The following is a 12,086-nucleotide window of genomic DNA, read 5'->3' as shown; positions in this document are numbered from 1 at the left end:
CTTTAAGATGCATATAAACACCAACTAGTACTTTTGCAATGTCAAATCTTTTACCACCAAAACTTTTGCCATTTGCCATTCCAAATGGATCTAAACAGGGCCTAAATAGATGAAATAAGGAATATGCAAAAGTGCATGAAGGATGCAAAAAGTTGTGCATACACAAATCACCCACAATAAAGCAAAACAAGAAGGAGCAAATTAACTGGCAATGAAACAAAATATGAGCTGAGGATGAAATTTGGTTTTTGATGCAGCAACAAGCACCACCATCCATCCATCCATCTAGCTTGGGCAAATAGGCTCAATTGTACCACCTAAAGCTTGATAGACAAAAAAGCTACGACAAACATAAGTTCAAGACATCCTAAGAGCAAGTTTAATAGTATAGCCTACTGCTAGCTCCAAATCATCTATAGCCAATGCAATAGCCAATTCATACAATAGTTGCTTACTATACTATTTATATCTGGTCCCACCTGTCATACACACAATACGTCTTCTTTATTTTGCTTTATCTCTTTAAAATATGTTTATAACTGGTTTATAACCTGCTATTGTACCTGCTCTAACAGCGAACACCAATCAGACTATCCAAAAATTCAAGGCAAAAAAACAAGCCATACAATAATTCAAGAAGTTGTAGAAAAACTATTGATAACAAAGGAGACAATTAAATGACGTATGTTCCAAGACACACTGTTATTGTAACATGACTTGTACGAACAAACCAATGCAATGAATTTGAGAATGTGATTCAATAAATGAATAAACCATTTTCTATGAAACCTATTGTTGAAGTAATCCATGGCGCCATCGGCTACCGCCATCGGCTACAGCCATAAGCTACACTGCCATCGGCTGTCTACTGCTCTAGTTATCCACTAAGCGCTTGATTCCGGTTTTGTTGGGTCATGGCGCATGTATAGCTCTGACGCATGCTGTGTTGATGCGGGAGTTTGTTTCGTTTTTCCGTTTTTAGGGAGTGCGTGTGCCCTGCATGTTCTTCGATCGTGGGATGGCGTGATCACCTCGGGAGACATGGCTGGGGCGCCGGGTTGTTAGGAACGCGTGGCGCACACCTCGGTCGTGGGATGGCACGATCCAATCGGAGGTGGGAGACGTGTGTATGTTTTTGTTATTTAAGTTCCCTAATGCATCAAAAAAACGCTGCCAAGTTTTACGCAGCACAAACATCGTCTTCTCGCTTGCTCTGTTTTGATCGGCATTTCATCGAACACATGCGGTGGTTCGATAACAATTGGTATCAGAGCCTTGTTGGCTTGCTGGTGCCATGGCGGAGCGCACACCGCCGCGTCCCTCTCGCACACCACCACATGCTCCAATACCACCACACTCGCGCTCTCCTCTTTCTCGCCCGTCGCGTACACCCTCACGTCGTCGTCCTGCTGAGTCCCCGCCGCCGCGCCGTGCGCGCGGGCGTGGCGAGCGACAACCCTTGGTTGCTCAGCCGTGCATCATCAGGGAGTCGAGCGCCGCCGTTCACTACCCGGTCCTGACGAGGACCAACAACGAGGAATGGGTGCTCCTCATGACCGTGAACCTGCAGGCTCAGGGGCTCTGGCACGCTGTGGAGCCGTACGAAGACGAGGAGATCGAGTACCGCGACGATCGGCTAGCGTTGGCTGCGATCTTGCGAGCGGTGCCGCCGGAGATGCTACGCTCCCTCTCCACCAAGCGCACGGCGCTGTCCGCGTGGGAGGCGATCAAGACAGTCCGCGTCGGCACTCAGCGCGTACACGATGCAAATGAGTAGCTACTTCGCCGGGAATTTGCGGATGCTCGGTTCAAGGATGGTGAGAACGTCGATGACTTCTCCATGCGCCTCACCGGCATCGCAAACAGCATTCGCACTCTCGGAGGCGATCTCCCCTAGGTAGATGTTGTTAACAAGCTGCTAAATGTTGTCCCTGAGCATCTCTCGCAGATAGCCATCTCAATCGAGACACTCCTAGATGTTCGTGACCTGTCCATTGAGGAGGTCATCGGCTGGCGAACATCGCGGGCTGACCGGGGTGTACTACATCCCGAGCCTCACCGCCAACCTGATCAGCGTCGGCCAGCTCGACGAGAATGGCTGCGAGTCCCTGGTGCGCAATGGCTTCATGCGCATCCGCGACCAGGATCAGCAGCTGCTGGCGAGGATACCGCATTCAAGGAACCAGCTCTACCCCATCCGCATCAGCGCCGCGCGTCCGATCTGCCTCACCGCCCGCAGCTCCGACGAGGCTTGGCGCTGGCACACGAGGTACAGTCACCTTAGCTTCCAATCGCTGAGGAAATTGGTGCAGGGTGACATGGTGCGCGGCCTGCTGATGATTGACCACGTCGATCAAGTCTGCGACAGCTGCCTCGCTGGGAAGCAACGCCAGGCGCTGTTCCCAGCATGCACGAAAAATTTCGCCGAACACTTGCTCAACCTGGTGCTCGACGATCTATGCGGGCCGATCTCGCCGGTGACCCGGAGTGGCAACCGCTACTTCTTGCTGCTAGTCGACGATCAAGCGCTTCTAGGCGGCGGCGGAGCTGGAATCCGACTGCAAGCTCAAGGTGCTCAGGACCGATCGCGGCGGCGAGTTCACCTCCGTCGAGTTCGGTGCCTACTGCGCGGACCGCGGCGTCCAGCGCCAACTCACCGTGCCCTACTCCCCGCAACAGAATGGGGTGGTGGAGCAGCGGAACCAAACCGTGGTCACCATGGCGCCCTCCATGATGAAGGCCAAAGGGCTCCCTGCTCGGTTTTGGGGGGAGACGGTTTCGACGGCGGTGTTCCTCCTCAACCGCGCTCCTACGCGAGCCCTTTCCGGCAAGATGCCGTACGAGGCCTGGCACGGCGTCAAGCCGGCCGTCCACTTCCTTCGCACGCTCGGCTGCGTGGCGCACGTGAAGAACACGAAGCCCAATCTGAAGAAGCTCGACGACCGCAGCTCACCGATGATCTTCTTGGGCTATGAAGCTAGGTCCAAGGCGTACCGGGTGTTCTACCCGTTGTCTAACCGTGTACAGGTCACGCGCGACGCTGTGTTCGACGAGGCGGCCAGCTGGGACTAGGCCGCTCATGGCGGCGCCAGCGACACGGACGGCGCCACCGATTTCACCATCAAGTACACCGTGGCGCCGACCGACATCAACGCTCCAGAGCAGGAGCAAGCCGGCATGCCGACACCGAGCTCTGGCTCACCATCGACCGCCACGGGGAACGCACCCACGCCACCGACGCCGGCAACGCCGGAAGCCGAGACAGGTGCGGCATCGCCCAAGTTCGTGTCGCCCCCAAGCAACCTCACCGACGTCCTGGACGCCGATCATGATGACGACGTCCCTCTTCGGTTCCGCACCGTCGAGAACATCCTCGGACACACAGCGACACCGGGCCTCGTACATCTCGAGCTGGACGCCGGTGAGCTGTTCTTCGTGTCGGCAGAGGAGCCCGCTTCATTCAAGGAGGCGGAGCAACACCAGAGCTGGCGGTGTGCCATGATGGACGAGATGGACTCCATCACCGACAACAAGACGTGGGTCCTCGTCGACCCACCACCGTCGCACCGACCGATCGGGCTCAAGTGGGTGTACAAGGTGAAACGCGATGAGCGAGGCGCCATTGTCAACTACAAGGCGCGCCTTGTCGCAAAAGGGTACATCCAGCAGGCTGGCATCGACTTCGAGGAGGTGTTCCCGTCGGTGGCGTGCATGGAGTCCGTGCGGCTCTTGCTCGCCGTCGCGGCGCACGCCGGCTGGGGCGTCCATCACATCGACGTCAAGAGTGCTTTCCTGAACGAGGAGCTCGCCGAGGAGGTATACGTGCAACAACCGCCGGGGTTCGCCATCGAAGGATAAGAACAAAAGGTCTACCGGCTGCACAAGGCCTTGTACGGACTTCGGCAAGCGCCCCGTGCCTGGAACGCCAAGCTCGATGACAGCCTCCTGTCGCTTGGTTTCCAGAAGAGCGCCAACGAGCATGCCGTGTACACGCACGTCAAGGGCGATGCAAAGCTGATCATCGGCATGTATGTGGATGATTTGATCATTACCGGTGCAGATCAAGCCAGCATTGGCGCGTTCAAGAGGGAGATGTGCAACATCTTCAACATGAGCGACCTCAGGCTCTTGTCCTACTACCTTGGGCTCGAGGTGAAGCAGAGGGAGATAGGAATCTCGCTCTGTCAGTTGGCGTATGCCGGCAAGCTACTCGATAAGAGCGGCATGGGCGATTGCAACGCGTGCGCCACTCCGATGGAGACACGCTTGAAGCTGAGCAAAACAAGCATGAGTCCGCTGGTGAACGCGACGAACTACCACAGCATCATCGGCGGGCTATGCTACCTGGTGAACACGCGGCCGGACATCGCTCACGCCGTCGGCTATCTGAGCCGATTTATGGAGGAGCTGCACGAGGATCATCAAGCGGCGGTCAAGCATGTGCTCCGGTACATCGCCGGAACGCGGCACCATGGTGTTCACTATGCCAGGAAGCAAGACGGGAAGCCTGCGCTGCATGGTTTCAGCGACAGCGACATGGCCGGCGATCTGGACACGCGTCGGAGCACGAGCAGCGTCCTCTTCTTCCTTGGCTCCAGACCCGTCTTGTGGCAATCGACGAAGCAGAAGGTGGTCGCGCTGTCGTTGTGCGAAGCAGAGTACATCACCGCCACAGCCGCCGCCTGCCAAGGTGTTTGGCTAGCTCGGCTCCTGAGTGACTTGCTCAACTCAGAGCCTGGAGCGCCGGAGATCAAGGTGGACAACAAGTCTGCCATTGCAATGACCAAGAATCTCGCCTTCCATGACCGAAGTAAACATATCGACACTTGATACCATTTCAATCGGGAGTGCGTGGAGAACGGGAAGATTGTCGTCAACTACGTTCGCACGGAGGAGCAGCTGGCGGACGTACTGACAAAGCCGCTCGGCCGTGTTCAATTCCAGGAGCTGTGCAATGGGATCGGCATCGTTGAGTTTGATGGCGATGACGGCAAGAATTAGGGGGGAGAATGTTGAAGTAATCCATGGCGCCATCGGCTACCGTCATCGGCTACACTGACATCGGCTACTGCCATCGGCTGTCTACTGCTCTAGTTATCCACTAAGCGCTTGATTCCAGTTTTGTTGGGTCATGGCGCATGTATAGCTCGGTCGCATGCTGTGTTCATGTGGGAATTTGTTTCGTATTTCCGTTTTTAGGGAGTGTGTGTGCCCTGCATGTTCTTCGATCGTGGGATGGCGCGATCACCACGGGAGACATGGCTAGGGCGCCAGGTTGTTAGGAACGCATGGCGCACACCTCGGTCGTGGGATGGCACGATCTAGTCGGAGGTGGGAGACATGTGTATGTTTTTGTTATTTAAGTTCCTTAATGCATCAGAAAAACGCTGCCAAGTTTTATGCAGCACAAACATCGTCTTCTTGCTTGCTCTGTTTTGATCAGCATTTCATCGAACACCTGCGGTGGTTCGCTAACACCTATTATAGAGTATACGTTGTTACATACAGTAAGCCAAGGCACATACCGTTAATCTGAATATCATAATGTAAAGGCTAGTGGATCCTGAAAGGTACGTTATCATTGAACAGGATATACCAAACCTGCATGAGAATAAAGATTGCAACGGAAAATCAAGGCCAAAATTCGATATCTGCATGAGTAATTTGGCCAATATATTGTTAAGGGTATAGATGTTCAGTGGTATTTTGAGGTTTTCCCCATCTGTTTTGTATAACATATATTTGTCATTTGGACCTAATCAATGCAAGAATTCAATCCCCAATTTCCTCTCTTCTCTCTGAAATTGACATGGTATCATAGCATAGATCTAAACTCTAGCCACCAAATCTTATCATTGCCGGCGTGCCGGCGGCAAGTCGCCGCCTGCGAGCCATCCTCGTCATCCTCCATCGGCAACAAAGAGCTGCAGCAAGTAGCAGCGTAGTCAAATCCAGACAGCTGTTGGTAGCCTCCCGCCGCCGGACACAGCGCCCGTCCACGCCACCAGTCGCGGCTCGTCGTTCTCGTCGTTCTCTGCCATGCGCCATCACCAGGCAGGCGCCATCCATCACCACGATGGTGGTTGTGATGCCGTCGCGGTGCTTGACGATCTGTGAAGTAATAGCAGCATCAACAACAAAATGTTCGTAGTCTTCATATTCATCTAATCAAGCAGCAGCACCTCGTCCGTCTTACCATCGAGAAGTAGCAGCAGCAGTCATGCGTCTTCAAGCAGCAAACAACGAGCAGCAGCAGCCAGTAGGAGCAGCTCCTGATCTCCCTTCCAGATCCAGCTCCAATCGTCGTCAGCCTCGTCCGTTTTCCTCCAACTAGCAACCATCAAGATGCATTCATTTCTTTGGCCTCTCATCGTGCTAGCTGCAGCAGCTGCATATCAGTATATCCTTGGTATAACTTGATACCATGCCAATCTATCTCCAACTTCCCCGGCTCCCTATCGGAGTTGGCCTTCGTCATCAGTTCACAGCTCTATGTCAGAGCTGATCATCATTCTTTCATCATCATCAACATCTAATTCAGCAAAGGCCTGAAGAACAGTTTGTGAAAGGCCTCTATCATCATCTTTATCATCAATGTCTCATCATCAGTCAAGGGCCGAAGAACAGTTTGTGAAGGTCCATTGTTGTCATCATCAACAACAATATCTCCGAATCAATGAAGAGCCGAAGAACGGTTCATGAAGGCTTCAAGGTACCAAGGGCCGAAGAACAGTTTGTGAAGGCCCCAAGGTCCACTTCATAGAGGAGGGGATACATTTTGTCTTCTTCATCATCATCCAAGAATTGGCACACTTCGACGACATCATCAAGATTTCGGAGATAGGCTAATATTTAGTTTGTGTTCTCATGTTTAGTTTACACTCCAAATGCAATGTTATTTTATACACATTGCATTTGAGTGGGGGTGTTAAGGGTATAGATGTTCAAGGGTATTTTTGGGTTTTCCCCATCTCTTTTGTATAACATATATTTGTCATTTGGATCTAATCAATGCAAGGATTCAATCCCCAATTTCCTCACTTCTCTCTGAAATTGAGGGTGTTAGGAATATATATGTACTAGATAATACTCTGCGCGTTGCTACGGGATATCTAAATCGTTGTAGAGATGTTAGCTTGTTGAATTGCTGCTTTCTGGTTACATGATAATATAATCACTACAAAAGAAAAGCCAAATAACGAAATAGGTGTGAACAAACACTTGATGGTCAACGTCGTCGTTGATGATTGATGCTTGATGAAGAAACTTAATTTACAGGATGCAACAATCAGTACTTGCTTTTGTTTATAATCGATTGTCAAATAAAAACACTCAGTTCAAATTATTGGATTAAAAATTTATAATTTGCAAGGTAACCAACTTGCAAATTGTAAAATAACAAAAAATAACAAAACGGTTACAGTTTAAAATAGCACCTCTAAACCTAGAAACATCTGACCTGACCGACATGAATGGATTAGCTGATAGTGATCAGAAGTGATAAAACAAACCAATGCAATAGAAGGAGTATTGGAGGATAATGTTACCATGCATTATCTGGACATCGGAAAAGTTGATATATCTGGCAGAAACAAATAGGATATGATTATATGAAGACTGGCGCCTTCAATTTTGCACCCCCAAACTGCCCAACTCAGAAGGAATTTGCAGTTCACCTGTGATTGATCAGCAAGGTGATGTTGTCTACATGAGGCGACTTGAACGAAGCTCCTAGATGCAAGCATGGCAAACACAAAGCCCAGTGGTGGTGCTTAAGATCTGAGGGATGATGACCAAGATGCATGATGATAGGAAACATCCAAACGAAACCCCTTTCTTCGTTGAATGTGCATATTTGTTTTATAGGCTAGATATGACTTTTGAGCTCCTCTTGGGGAAAACGGTGCAATCACTGATCATATTGGACTGGTAGACTGCTAGGCTCCTTGGCAGTTTCGGCCACACATCAATTATCCGCAAATTAATCATCGAGTGATAGCCGAAAAAACGTTTTAGTCTCTGGTGCAATTGAAGCTAGAACCAGATCCAATGGTGTACATATGATGTACATATTGATCGAACGGCAGATATAATGTTGATGACGTGGCGAATTAAGGAGGCAGCTTTGGGTCTTAACTTTATAAAAAGAAGGGATTAGTGTGTATGTGTTAAGGGGTATTTCTGTCTTTTCACGTTGTATTCATCTCATATTAGCCATAAGGGCCAACTCAATGAATCACGAGTTCAATCTCCAAATTCATTCTCTTTTCACACATATATATCGAATTTTGGCCTTGATAAGAAAGCGTCTCAAAAATTAATAAGAAAGCATAATAAGCATACTTTATATACTTTATACTGAGACGCTTTTTACAGATCTTAATACGTTATGGCCCAAAATGATTAGGTATGGTCATCCTGAACAAAATTGATAGTTGAATGGAACAGGGGGAAAAAGCAATGGAGTTAACCTGGAGGTCATATTCATCTTCCTGAAGCATCTCCCAATTAGCTCTCTATAGCGGGAAGGTCTTCTCGAAGTATTGTACAGCATATGACCTGGACATAAGCATGAATCACAAACACAAAAACGGGGAAAAGGAAGTGGAGAACATTGTAGGACCCATTCTGCTTCCTTGCCCCTACACTACTGGGGAAAGCCTCTTCTCTCCCAATTCGCAACCCCTTTTACTCCCAGGTAGCGAACCGGGAGGGAGAATCCGAGACTGAAGATCGCTATCTTTAGTCCTGGTTAAAATACCCGGGAGTAAAAAACATCTTTAGTGGTTAAGCCACGTGACTGACAGTGACTGACGCAGGCATCTTTAGTCCAAAGACTTTTTTTTTTCTTTTTTTTCCTCCTTCGGTTCTTTCTCTTTTATTTTTTTTCATTTTTTTCTCCGCTCATATCGATTCATTCATAGTAAACATATTCATTCACAACACCCCAAATACATTCACACAAATCATCACAGATTCGTTCACAACATATACATTCACAAATCAACATCCACAAATCCAACATATACATTCACAGATCCATTCACATAAATATTCACAAACACATTCACAAATCAACATTCAGAAATCAAACATCCACAAATCATAAAAAAAGGAAAAAAATCATCCCCGGCCAGATCTGGGGGAGAGGAGGCGAGGCCGACCTCCATCCTACCGCCCCGCGCCCGGCCGGCGCCGGCCAGCCTCCCCTCCCGCCGCCACGCCGGGCCACCGCCGGCCGACCGCCCCGCGCCCGGCCGGTGCCGGCTGGCCTCTCATCCCGCCGCCTCACGTCGGGCCGCCACCGGCCGGCCTCCATCTTGCCGCCCCGCGTTGCCCAGCGTCACCCCATGCCCGCCGTTGCTTCTGCCGCCGCCCGCCGAAGGGGAGGGGAGGGAAGGAGGGGGAGGAGAGGGGAGGAGGAGAGGTGGTGAGAGAGGATGAGAGGAGATAAGGATGGAGAGAGGAGATGGAGAGGCTGCAGGATTGCAAAAATTATGTCTAAAACATTAACGGTTGGACCAATAGTTTACTATTGAACTTCTTTGACAAAGTAATTTAAGTAATGAACTACTAAATAAAGTATTTAAAATTGTGAAATAAAGTTCATTCTAATCCCTTCTTGGAATTTATAAATATAGAGAATTTCGATGAAAGTTTTGCTCTCGACACAACAGTAAAAAGCTTATGTATGTATATGACCTAACGAATGTAATGATCATCCATATGTGTATCATGAATTTGTGTTAAATAAAACATGAAACTGGAAATACCAAGGATTGTTTAGTTTTTAGTTTGTACTTTTTATATATAATTTTAAAATTCAAAATTAATAAATACTAAGTTGGACAAATCGCAAACACCACAGATTCAACGAAAAAAGACGCAGCGATCTACCAGGTTGGGGCAAGCTTATTACGGTTAGTAGAAATAACACAAGCACGAACCTAGGCACTTGTTGTATGTCTAAGCTTAGGTTTGGTAAAACGTGCTCAAGAACCAAACATTTTTTTAACAACTTGCATGAGACAGTGCGAAGTTCTATTGATAGAGCAGGAGAAAATTACAAGATTACAACACTGGAGGGTCGTAACCAGGAAAAAGAAAAAATATACCACCCCTCACACACCGACAACGCCAACACACATGACCAGGAAAAGGCTAGCACCAGACCGGCCGCCGCTAAGCGTGACCAGCCGCCGCTAGACCAACAAAGGAACACATACGAGATCGTCCTATAGCTAGGGGGTGCCAAAACGATATCTTCAAGAAGAGAAGCAACGGAAAACCGCCGCCACCGTCCATCAGGGCTCAAAGGAGCCAAGACTGGGCTTTCGCCCAGCAACCACCCTTGAGGAGTGAGACAGCACGACAACGCCCTCAGGAGGGGGAATTAACCATCATTGTCGGTCCAGCCAAGGCCAGGCTGGGTTTTCATCCGCCGCTAACCACCTGCGAATCCACGGCTGACGCACCGATGCTCCACCACCACTCAACCTCTGCCGACATGTGGGACCCTGCACCGGCGCCCCCCTCGCCGGCCAGCCTTTGTGCGCCGAAGACCGTGCCACACCAACCGGCAACTCCTCCTCCACCACCGGTCGTGCCTCTCGCGCCAAACCGGCCTCCTCCACCAGACACGCCAATTCGGCCTCCCTCCATCGGCCGCTTCTGTCGTGCCAAGCCGGCCTCCATCTCCGCTGCCCGCGGGCCTCCATCTCCGCTGCCCGCGCCTCTTGCACCGAGATGGCCTCCGCTGCCATCGGCTGCACCTCTCGGCGCCAAGCCGGTCTCCGACCCCTCCTCCATATGCTGTTGCGCTGGCCAGGTGCAGCCGTCTGCCATGCCCTCGGCTAGCCGTTCGAGGCCACCATGCCACCTCCCACACCACTACCACAGCCGCTGCTGCTGACGGCCAACTCGCCGCTGGCCAGCCGCAGCCCATCACCGTCGTCCGGCCGCTACCACGACCGCCGCCACGAGCTCTACGTCGCTGCCTCCGCCGCGAGTGACCCATTGCCACAGCAGCCGGCAACCGCCATTGTCGTTGACCAGCCACCGTGCTGTCGCCGACGACAAGACGCCGCTGCCACCGTCGCCATGAACTCTGCGCCGTTGCCACCGTCGCCGTCGCCCCGTGCTCCCGCGCTGTTGCTGCAGACGCTGTCGCCGCGAGCTCAGCGGTTCCGCTACCGCCACGAGCTTGCCCCGCACCAGATCTGCCCTCGGGGGGGCCAGATCCTTCTCCGGCGCGACGGATACCTGCTTGCCATCGCCATCCTCGCCGGCCTCCGGGCAATGGCCTCCTTGCCATCGCCCACGCCCAACCGCCGCCTGCCAACGCTGGGCTTCCACACCCGCGCCCGGCCGCGCCGCCCGCGACCTCGCCCGGCTGCCACTCCCGCGCCACCGTTGCCGCCACCGCCTCTTCCCCGCCGCCAGCACGCCCACTTCCCCACCGCCCGCCGTCGCCAAGCATCAGCCCTGCCATATCCGACCAGATCCGGCCAAAACGACGTGGATCTGGGCGGGGGTTTCCGCCGCCGCCGGCCTTCTCCGCCGCCACCTCTCACCACCAGACACCGCCGCCACCACTCCACCCCGCCGCCACCACTCCACCCCGCCACCCACCGCCGCCCCGCCGGATCCGGACGGTTGCCACTGCCGCCGCTCGACCAGCTCCCTAGACCGTCCAAGCGCGCGCTGGGCGAAGCCTCGCCGCTGCCGTCCCTGCGGCCGCGCAGCTTTGCCGACACCCGCTCAGGCGGTGGCGAGGCAGAGAAGGAGGTGGGGAGGAAGAAGTTGGCGGCGGTGTCGCCTCTCGTGTCGCCCGTGGGAGGGCGACGCGAGTGCAGAAGGTTTGATAGAGTATTCCTTTTACTCAAGAACCAAACATGCCCTAAAGCTTTTCATGCTATTATGTTTTATGTATACATATTTCTGTAAAGGTAAATAGCCCCATCGGAATAAGGTAAAGCCAAAATTTAAATTTTAGAATTTAATTTTAAAGTTGATTTTGAAATATTTTCAACGTAGTTTTTTTAGCATTAGCTTTTAATTCGCCAAGAACACATATATAAAAATTT

The 12,086-nt window shown here is 51.6% G+C and overlaps 1 pseudogene; it reads right to left on the bottom strand.

Annotated features, from left to right (window-relative positions):
• LOC127780196 (E3 SUMO-protein ligase SIZ2-like) overlaps nucleotides 1–12,086 on the bottom strand; it is a 29,402-nt pseudogene that overhangs the window by 15,526 nt on the left and 1,790 nt on the right.

This window comes from Oryza glaberrima, chromosome 7 (assembly GCF_000147395.1).
Source record: "Oryza glaberrima chromosome 7, OglaRS2, whole genome shotgun sequence".
Lineage (NCBI taxonomy): Eukaryota > Viridiplantae > Streptophyta > Magnoliopsida > Poales > Poaceae > Oryza > Oryza glaberrima.
The sequence above is the reverse complement of the archived record's forward strand: the minus strand, read 5'-3'. Positions and strand labels throughout refer to the sequence as shown.